The 11300-nt window shown below is 44.3% G+C and overlaps 1 protein-coding gene across 2 annotated transcripts in view; it reads left to right on the top strand.

Annotated features, from left to right (window-relative positions):
- The window catches only part of BORCS5 (BLOC-1 related complex subunit 5), a 99160-nt gene that overhangs the window by 67366 nt on the left and 20494 nt on the right, over positions 1 to 11300 (top strand). The gene's annotated exons all lie outside the window — the stretch shown is intronic.

Raw genomic sequence — 11300 nt, 5'->3', positions numbered from 1 at the left:
AAGAGTGTGGTACACGTGTTGAGTAATTATGAATAACAGAAAGTAGGTACTCTTTTAAGCATTTAGATATATCACTGATTGGGCCACGGCATGGCACAGCTCTGGGAGCACCAAGGTATAAGTAAATACGTTTTCCAAAGTTTTCAATCAAGAAGGGATTTCTGTTCTGTTACCTAGAAGTAATGTCATAAAAAGAAAAGGTCAGGAGCTGTATCGTGGAGAAACCACTTATGTGAATGGCACTGCCCGGAGTTTAACAAAATAGTCCTGATCATTGACTCTGGCAAGAGAAGGTGGACATGAGGAACTACACAAGGAAAGGGTGGAGAATCACTGCAATTAATGATCAGTTTGTAATCTCAAGGATGTAGTATGTCTATAACTAAGTAGTCATTAGTTATACTGATAGATTTAAATTTGTCAACACTTCCAGTATTTTACTGCTTACCTTTCATAAAATGTATGCATGTATGCTTCTCTCATGGACTAAATAGTTTTATATGGAAAACTATTAAATATGACCTTTTATTTTGGTTGGCATCTATGTGGCCTTTCAGATACTATATTTATTTTACTACATTATAATCTAAAGAGCCTAAGTCCCAAACATGACTGTGCATTGGATTATATGAATTATTATTATTGGATTTTGTTTCTTTGAATACTGAATTCTCCTCTCCCCCAGTAGGTCTAGGACATGGTCTGCAAATCATTATTTTAATAAACTTACCAAATGATACTAATGCCATTCTCCGTTACCTGGGATTTGGGAACCACTGGTCTAGAGCATTGTTTTCCAAAATAAGTTCCATAAAACTAGTTCCATGTAAAGAAGGTCAGACTTTTTGCGTATTTCATAACCACCCTTGGAAAGTCACAATGCATGTTATCTTATTTAAAAGTTCTTAGGAATCTTACAGTAAAGAAAATCAGCACTTTTCAAACTTATTTGATTTCGGAACCCTTATCTTAGGTAACATCTATTAACATCTTATAGAAATAGTGTTTTTTAGAGCATTCTTTGGGAAAATGCTTTTGTGGATATAAGACCTTATCATTTTTGACTGTGCTAGAAATTAATTATGATATTAACTTTCATAAGATTTTAGAATAAATCAGCTTTTTAATGCTTCCTGTCTTCTTTTTGAAAGGTCCTCTACTCCATTCCTGTCATTTCATAGTTAGGAAAGTGTGGTACAGAAAGATTAAGTGACTAATTCATTGCCAAGGAGCTGGGTGAAGTATTTTGTAGCTGATAGTACCAGACAGAGCTCATTATACCACATTTTCAGGACTCCAGAGCAGTGTTTTTTGGCTCTGAATGAGTGTTAGAATCACCTGGGAATTTTTTCCTCCAGATATATATGATGGAAAATTTTACACACACGCTGAAGTAGACAGATACCCTTCCTGTCCTCATTGCTCAGCTACATTGCCCAGCTTGTGAAGACTCCTGGTTCATCCACACCCCGACTCCCTCCCTGCCATCTTCCTAACTGGTTTCTGTTGCAGGAAATCTCAGGCGTATCATTTCATTCATGAGTATTTAAGTATGCATCTTTAAAAATAAAGGACTCCTTTAAAAACCTTTTTAATTTGAATTACTTTTAGACGTAGAGAAAAGTCACAAACATAATTCGGAGAGTTCCTGTGTGCTTCTCACACAGCTTCCTCTAAAGTGAGCATCTTACAAAACCTTAGCCCAAAGACAAAACCAGGAAATTAACATTGGTACAATACCATTAACTAAACAGAGACCTTATTTGAATTTTACCAGTTTTTCCACTAACGAAAGACTCCTCAAAAACACAGCCACAGTGCCCTTATCGTGCCTAAAAGATTACCTTAATTCATTCAGTATAGCTGAGATGCTTTTGAAGAAAATACTGATGTGTAGATCTCACTCCATAGCAATTAAATGGAAATCTTGGAAGGCTGGGTTGGTGGGAAGGAAGCTGGGCATTGATTGGTGTTCATGAACGTGCTCTAGATCAGGGGTCCCCGACCCCCGGGCCCCTGTTGGGAATGGGGCCTCACAGCAGGAGGTGAGCAGCAGGAAAGCGAGCGAAGCTTCCTCTGCCAACTCCGCATCGCTCTCCATCGCTCGCATTACGGCCTGAAACATACCCCACCCCACCCCCACCCCGCCCCCGGGTCCATGGAAAAATTGTCTTCCACGAAACCGGTCCCTGGTGCCAAAAAGGTTGGGGACCTCTGCTGTCGAGGATTCTCACGTGTGACCAGGGTTGAGCACCAGTGCTGTGGAGCATTCACTGAAAACAAAATGTTTTTGTTTTTGTTTTGCGGTACGCGGGCCTCTCACCGCTGTAGTCTCTCCCGCTGCGGAGCACAGGCTCCAGACGCGCAGGCTCAGCGGCCATGGCTCACGGGCCCAGCCGCTCCGCGGCAGGTGGGATCTACTGGACCGGGGCACGAACCCGTGTCCCCTGCATCGGCAGGCGGACTCTCAACCACTGCGCCACCAGGGAAGCCCTGAAAACAAAATTTTAAACTGAGTTTAAAATTCTGCTTGAGGAGGCTTGGGATTCACTTTGAGCCGTCAGTAGTGACCCAGGATTATTACCAAGCAGAGAACAGCACTCCCGGTATGAGCAGTACCTCGGTAGTTCTCTTAGGGCCGAGGAGGTGAACACTGCTTTAGATTCTTCACTGAAGACCTGTCTTCTCTGTTGGTGCAAAACTCCTGAAACATACACAGCCATGTGTGCTCAGCTTCAAACCTAAAGGTTGAAATTAGTCACTTCCAAGTGAATAAAGCAGAGGATGTAGTTTTGATCAGACACCAACTCTCTGATATTATTCCAGATGTTTCCTGGAAGTTGAGTTGCAAGTGTGAGGAAGTAACATAATGCTATATGTGTTGAAAAGTCGGGGAACTTAATAACCGCGGAGAATGTGTGTTAGTGGAAGTAGAACCCGGGTCAAACAGAGGCCCAGAAAGCTGCAGCACTTGTGATCACTTACATTTGGATCAAAGGGAAACATGGCTGGAACAGTTTCTGATTCGGAGAGAAGAAAATCAAGGAGTTAGCTAAGCTTTCCTATTGCTAAATTTGGATGATGCTTTTGAATAAAAAGTTGATGTTTTACAAATTTCTGTGTAAGAGAGGCGTGGAAGCTAGAGGTAGTCTTCCTTCACACCAGAGTCTTGTACACTGGCCACTAGTTTCCTCAGTGGCTTCAGGATGACCCTCAGCCAACCAGCCAGCATGGCTGAGCAACTACTGCTGACCAACTTAGTGTGAGGTCCTTTAAGGGTTACAGAGAAACGTGACTGGTCCCTGCTCGCTGAGAGTTTAGTCTGGGCAAGGGCATGAAGGTACACAGAACAGTAAGGTGAAAGATACAGTGCCATCAATGGAGAGTGCTCAGTTGTGGTTCACAACTGAAGTCCTAGGAGAGTGAAAGATCAGGATATCCTGGGATATAGCGGGTGAGGCTGAAGCCACGTCGTAAAGGAAAACCGGGATTTGGGAAACAAATGGAGAGAAAGCGGAGAGCGCTGCTGGCTGCAGGAACAGCTGGGAGTCTCGGAGGAAAATTAAGTTTGGGGCTTCCGGGGACAGTGGAGAAGCTAAGTTTGTTCCAAGAAATTTCTCCATTAAGAGCCACAGATGTCGGAGCTGGAAGGACCTCAGAGACCTGGTCCAGGACCCTCATGACACACAGATGCAGAAATCGAAGCCTGTTAGAGAAAGTAAGCAATTAATCCGTGGTCACAGAGGAAGATAGAGGCTGAAACTATAGAATTAAAAGTGGATGAAGGACTTCCCTGGTGGCGCAGTGGTTGGGAGTCCGCCTGCTGATGCAGGGGACGTGGGTTCGTGCCCCAGTCCGGGAAGATCCCACTTGCCGCAGAGCGGCTGGGCCCGTGAGCCATGGCCACTGAGCCTGCGTGTCCAGAGCCTGTGCTCCGCAGCGGGAGAGGCTACAGCGGTGAGAGGCCCACGTACTGCAAAAAAAAAAAAAAAAAAAAAAGTGGATGAAGATTGGGACTTCCCTGTGGCGCAGTGGTTAAGAATCCGCCTACCAGTTCAGGGGACACGGGTTTGGGTCCTGTTCCGGGAAGATCCCACATGCCGTGGAGCAACTAAGCCCGTGCGCCACCAGTACTGAGCCTGCGCTCTAGAGCCCGTGAGCCACAACTACTGAGCCTGTGAGCCACAACTACTGAGCCTGCGAGCCACAACTACTGAAGTCCACGCGCCAAGAGCCTGTACTCCGCAACAAGAGAAGCCACCGCAGTGAGAAGCCTGCGCACCACAACGAAGAGTAGCTCCCACTCTCTGCACCTAGAGAAAGCCCGCACACAGCAACAAAGACCCAAGGCAGCCAAAAATAAAAATTAATTAAAATTTTTTAAAAAGCGGGTGAAGATCAAAGGAGGTTTGGGGTGTTTTTTCCAGGTGGTATATTTGAATGTGCTTCCAGATTGAGGGGAAGAGATGGAAGAGTAGAGTTGGAGGGTGAAGGGTAGAAAGGGGATTCTGGGAGTGAGGTCTCTGAGGCAGCAGGAGAGGGGGGACTTAGAGCCCTGAGGGCATTTGTTTTGAGAGAACAGGGAAGATCTAGGCAGGTTTTTAAGAGGGTGCCTGCCACAGACCAGTCATGGCTGAGGAGCCTGTGTATTCTCTCTGAAGGAGGGGGTGGTCATTTGTTGAGAGTGACCGTTGGGTAGTAGTACAGTTGTGAGTACCAGAGCCATTGAAGGCTCAGCTGAGGTGGGAAAACTTGGACCTTGATTTTGTGGGCAGCTCTGCATAGTGGTTCTGAGTATGAACGCCAGAGCCTCACTGCCTGAGTTCAAACCCTGGCACTGCCTCTAGCTGTGTGACCTTGAGTAAGTTACTTGGTTCTTCTAAGCTTCAGTTTCCTCTTCTGTTGCATGGGGATAAGAATACTAGTCTACTGCAGAAAGGTTCTCATGAGGGTTAAATGAGTTACTCTATGTAAAGTATGGGACCATGTCTGCCATGTAGTGAACACTATGGTGTTAGCGCTCGTTATTGTTTTAAATAAAAGTGATGACTAATAGAAAAAAATAACAACAACAAAAAGTAATGACTGATAGGGAAAAGCCTAACCTTATTGCTGTGAATTGGCCTGTGTGAAGTTTCCTGATACCAGTAGCAGCCTAAATATTGGCTCATTTTAAGCTCTACTCTCAACAACCTGAGTATCAGAAAGAACTAAATGGAGGCAAGACCGATCATTTATAGCCCAGGTTGCAAGTCCTGCGTGATTTCTTTCATGCCACAGATATGTGCTTTCTGACATTTTTGTAGTTAATTTAACTGTTTATTCTGCTATGTGAAGAGCAAAGTGGTGCCTGGGGAACGTGGATGGTGAGAAATGTGAAACTGGACGGCAGCACGTGATGAGTCCTCGGCTTCTGGGCTGTGGATGCCTTGCCTCTTATCGTTCCTGTGATTTCTGTGATATCTCGTCATTTCTAGTTAAGGATTCAAGTTGGCAGGCAGACACTTTCAGTTTTAGGTCACATCTGCCATTGAAATCTGGGTTACTGAAAGGTAAAGGAGAAAAGAACGTGCATCTTTCAAATGTGCGGGCTTTTCACCAGCGCGGGGGCAGGAGGCAGGTGGCAAATACACAGCCCGAGGAAGACATTGTTGATATGTCTGGACTGGCTCTGGTTGCTGACCTGGGTCTTGTTTCTTCCTTACTCTGGTTGCTATCAATGGGTAAATATAGTCATGGTTTAGAATACCTTCCTAACTAAGATGAAGCCGTTAGGTTAATTTTGTTACAGTTGCTATGTGCGTGCTTAAAGGTCTTGAGACTAAATTCATGAGTGATTCTGGTAGCCTCTGTGTGTTTCATTGTTAGGTGTGTTGATAGCATGCTGTCGTAGCATTAACCAATGTGAAACATTGAATTGGAGGTTCAGATGGACACATAAGAGTTGCAGTCCTTAGGAAGCCACGTGATTTCCTGGGATTATAAAGACACCCTCAAGTTTCTCTAATTCAGCCCTTTCATGGCACAAATGAAGAAAACAAGCGTTCCTGAGTTTATTTGGAATTTGTCCAAGGTTTTTCTCCTAGTTAATGACTAAGATGATAGAAGACGGATCTTCCTGATCGCTGTCCTGTTATCTACTTTACCATACTACTTATGTTCTACTTTCGTGGAATCTTAGCATTGCGTTTTTCTTCCTTTTTCATGCATTAGGCTCTCAACTAGTGTTGGAAGGAGTGAGCTACCATTCATGGGCCTGCACACAGAGCAGGGCAGGGATTTCTTTCAGTGGGCAAAACTGTAATGTTTAAGACCCAGCTGGAGCCATTTTCCAAGTATTTGACCTGACTTCCTGTACCGTGTTTCCTCCCATGGGGCTGGGGGAGAGGCTGAGCAAGGTTAAATGAGTTTCTCACAGTTTGCACAGAGAATCAGTGTTTGAACTGACGTTAGCATTCACTCTGAGCCCCTTCAGTGAAAAGCCAGGTTCGTGAGCCGTTGGCCAGGTGAGGCTGTTACCCTGCCTGCCACCTTGAACCGAATCTCCTTTAAATGGCAATGTTGTTTGATTCCTGTTGCTGCTTTTAAACATACCCTGGCATTGGTCACTGCTTGCTTGACTTCAAATTGTAAAATGGGTTGGGAGTGTTTAAAACTACAAAATTTGAACAAGAACATTGAGATGTTGGGCTTCTTTTTGCCAAAATACTGAGGGCAAGGCATTTCAGGAGCATTCAGGGTTTCCTTTCTATCTTACAAATTACTCTGGTGTGAATTTCAAGTTGAGCCCTTAGAACACAGTTGTCCCCCCTTCTTGTCCTTTGGGCAGCCTTTCTTTTTGGTAAGTAGTACAGCTGGTCCCTTGAGTGGCAGGAAATCCAGAAGGGGGATTGGACTTATTCTGGTTTGTCTGGCTTTAAGGTATGCTGTACAGCACTTCCTCGGGCCTGGGCCCACACTTTCACCAGCGCTGTCCTGCCGCAAGGCAGAAATCCTGGAGGAGGGCCTAATCGAGTTTATTACTTGCCTGTTGGAAATGTAGGCTTGTATTTTTTGGCAAGGCATAAGCAAAACCCAATTATTTGACTGCCCTGAGATTTACCTCCATTCAGGTTCTGGATACGGACATGAAACGTGTGAACAGCAGCCCCATTTCCCACCTGCCCTAGACATGCCCCTGGACAGCTGGCTCTGCCAGCTTTCCCAGTACTGGCTGCATGTGCCAGATACTTGAGCCCCTGTCCCACTCCCTCCCCCGGCTCCTTTCCAGCCTGTGAGGGTAGGCCATGTTAGAGGCTCCTTCAGCTGAACTGCAATCTGTAGGCCAGCAGGTGAGCAGTATTAAGGGCACATGGTTATAGAACTGGAAGTAGGGCTGGGAAAAGATATTCCTTATCCTGTGTCTCTTTCAGTGAAGAAAAACAAGGAACTTTAGCACATTTGAATGTTGCTGTAATGCTTAGAACAATGCCTGGCACATAGTAGACATATAATAAATGCTTGTTAAATGAACAACTTAATATATTCTTCAATTCTGTCAATATCTTTGTCATAGTGACTGATAAGCTTTCTCATTCTATTAGAGAAAATATAGGTTATGAGAGTTTTATTAGGTATGAGTAGGCCAGACTGCACCTATAAATAGACTCAAATGCAAGCAAAGTTCATTTCTTGCTCATGTTCAGGGTGGATGTTTCTGGTTAGCAGGTGATTCCTCCATTGAGTTCAGGGATTCAAGGCTTCTCCCATTTTGTGGCTCTGTCATATCCAGAGACCACATTGCTGATAGCATCCAGTTGGCAGAAGGGGAAAGAGAATGGAGTAGCATAGATGGGAGGTTCTCCGGGACCAAACGTATAAATGTCACACATCACTTTGGCTAGAACTCAGTCACATGGCCACAGCTAACTCCAGAGGAGGCTGGGAAATGTAGTCTGTATGTGTGCCCAGGGTTGTACCAAATTTTGAGCTACATTTTGAACATCTGTGTCATCTTTGAACTTATGTTCAACCCTAAAATGCATCTTTAGGTCAACTTTGAGATTCACAAGGGTTGGTGCAAGGTCCCAAGGTCCCGTTGTAGATTTCACTTGATTTAGGTCCTGCTGTCAGTAAAAACCAAGTGATATTAAGCAAACACTTAAGCCATTAACACTAAGTGAAAAAGCTAGTACACAACATTATATAGTTAACATGATTTCAAATATGTTAAATATCTTTTTTAAAAGATTAGAAGGAAATATGACAGTTAGCTGTGGTTGCACTTGAGTGATGAGATGACCAGTGGTATTTGTTTTTAGACTAGTTGGTTCTGTTTTCCTGTATTTTACAAACCTCTGTCTTGGACATGCATTTTTTTCCAACTTGGAGTAACTCTGTTCTCTTTTTCTCACAATATATGAGCCTTATTAGGGTTCTGTCTCCTTGGCTGCAGCTTTTTGACTCACTGAGATAAGAATATGCCTTTCAGAACATTACATGCATGTTCCTCTACATGTGTCCACTTCATTTATGAACTCATTCAGCTCTGGGCCAGGCTCTGCTCTAGGTGCTAAGGATATATCACTGAACAAAACAGGCAGAATCCCTTCCTCATAGGCCTTACATTCCACTGGGGAAATAGACAGATAATAAACAAGTACAAAGCAAGCCAGGAGACTCTTCCTCAAAACTCTGTCTATACCTAAAATTTATCAAAAATCTTTTGACGAATGACAATCACAGTACCCAAGATTCTATCCATTATTAACAGTCTGTTCCTTGTCACACTTATCTGGATGTTCTGAACTAGAGGCTCATTTGCTCTCTCTGTTGTTACTTGGGAGGACACTTACAGAGCCACCATACTCCTTTTAAAAACATCTCTCATTCTTTCAGGTCTCAAGGATTCCCAAAGGATTTCTCTAGGAAGTGTCCTTAGAGCTTGAGGCAGCAGTTAACTTTTTTCCACCCATGTTGACAGACCATACTTTGGTATCATGAGATTTTATTTTATTTATTTATTTTTTAAAATATTTATTTAGGCTGCGCTGGGTCTTAGTTGTGGCATGCGGGATCTTCGTTGAGGCATGAGGGATCTTTAGTTGTGGCATGCGGACCTCTTAGTTGTGGCATGCAGACTTCTTAGTTGTGGCATGCGGACTCTTAGTTGCAGCATGCATGTAGGATCTAGTTCCCCGACCAGCTATCAAACCCGGGCCCTCTGCACTGGGAGCACGGAGTCTTACCCACTGGACCACCAGGGAAGTCCTGGTATCGTGAGATTTTAGATGCTGTCCTGGCCTCACTCCCCAGGGCTCGTTCTGCACATGAGTAGAGAGCATGTCGTTTGTCTAAGGTCATGTGAAACAATTACTAGAGCTGCTCTTGCAGAAATTCAAGGCGGTAATAGCCAAACTGCAGCTCAGAGCACATGGGACAGTGAAGGTGTGAGTCCTCTGCAGGACTCTGAGGGGCTGTGTAAATTAAAGGGTTCTTTTAGTGGGTAGAAGTCGTTTCTTTCAAATGCAGCAAGACCAACAATGGAGTGATTGCAAGATGTTATTGTGGAAGCATGAGCATTTGTGGCACAATGACAGTATAGTTTAGAGGTGATTTCTTCCTGCATTCTAGCGCGCCTCAGCCATTTTCTTTTTATTAAAGTATAGTTGATTTACAATGTTTTGTTTAGGAGTACAGCAGAGTGATTCAGGTATACACACACACACACACACACACACACACACTTTTTCAGATTCTTTTCCCTTATAGGTTATTGCAAAATATTGAGTAGAGTTCCCTGTGCTCTACAGTAGGTCCTTGTTGGTTATCTATTTTATATGTAGTAGTGTGTGTATGTTAATTGCAAACTCCTAATTTATCCATCCCCCCTTTCCCCTTTGGTAACCATAAGTTTGTTTTCTGTGTCTGTGTCTGTTTCTGATTTGTAAGTCAGTTCATTTGTATCATTTTTTTAGATTCCACATATAAGTGAGAGCACATGATATTTGTCTTTCTCTGTCTGACTGACTTCACTTAGTATGATAATCTCCAGGTCCATTCATGTTGCTGCAGATGGCTTTATTTCACTCTCTTTTATCAGCCATTTTCTCTTTCACCCTTGCTGATACCAAGACTCCCTGTCAGCACGTACCTGCCTTGCCATCTTGTAATCGTCATAGTTGTGTTCTGCAGAATCCACCCACTTTAGGCGTCTCTCGGGTCCCCACTCCCGCCTCACGCCCCCCGTGTGCTCCCTCCTGCTGGACTCTGCCCACCCTCCATCTCCGCCTGGTGCATCTCCATTCCCATCTGGGTATGCCAGCAGCCTGTCCAAATGCACTCCTGCTCTCACCTGGTCAGAGGGGTCTCCTGCCTCATTCCTCTCCTTGTGCCCAGGACGTGTTTGCCGGGTAAATCTGGGTGGGGAAGTGGAGTTGTCACTTCAGCTGTCTGCACGGGTTAGTGACACAGGCCTCAGGACTCTAGGTCAGGTGCACACATGTCAGGAGAGGTCACCCGGCACAGTATTGAAGAGCATGGCCTCTGGTGTACCCTGAGGTCTACCAGATGATTATGTTAGTCTTATCTCCGTCATCAGCGTCATTGTTGTCTCTTCCTGGATATCTCTGGTTCTTTCCTCAGGCATAGGGTACAGGATTTTAGCTGTAAGATACCTACCTCCACACCACCTCCGAAGTCTGTTCTCTACTCATAAAAGGGGTTATATTCATGGATAGTTTGGGTGCGTAAAGGAGGGAATTATAGGACGCGTCATTAACCCAGTTTTACATTGTTTAGTAGTCACTTTAGCTCAGGTTTTAAAATCTTGAATGTGTGGCTTAGGTCATACAAACTTACATTTATTTCCCTTTAATCCTGGACATTGGGAAGGGGAATCCAGGTTACTGATGGGGCTCCCAGATTTTATTCACATCCACCCAGTCCGTCTCTTACCATGGTTCCTGCCGCTCCTCTCCTAATGTAGAAGTAAGAGTGGTAACAGTAAGACTGCTGTCGTTTTTCTACATGTTTGCCATGTGCCAGGTCTAGAATAGGCATTTCATATACAGGCATTTCATATACATTATCATCTACTTCTGACAGTTACAGAAACCAAGGTTCAGAGACCTGAAAGGAAAACCATTTAAGGTCACATGGTTATTAAATGGTAGAGCCTGAGACTCAAATCCAGATCTGAAACCCAAATGTAAGACTCCAGAGCCCATGCTTTTTCTACTGTCCTTTTCCTTTACTTCTTTATCCAAAGGCTTTTTACGTCCCAGCTCCTCTCCTTGTTTGTACCTAATGTCCTCTTTCCC

This window comes from Lipotes vexillifer, unplaced genomic scaffold (genome assembly GCF_000442215.2).
Source record: "Lipotes vexillifer unplaced genomic scaffold, Lipotes_vexillifer_v1.1 scaffold395, whole genome shotgun sequence".
Taxonomy (NCBI): domain Eukaryota; kingdom Metazoa; phylum Chordata; class Mammalia; order Artiodactyla; family Lipotidae; genus Lipotes; species Lipotes vexillifer.
This window is presented reverse-complemented; position numbering and strand designations above follow the sequence as displayed.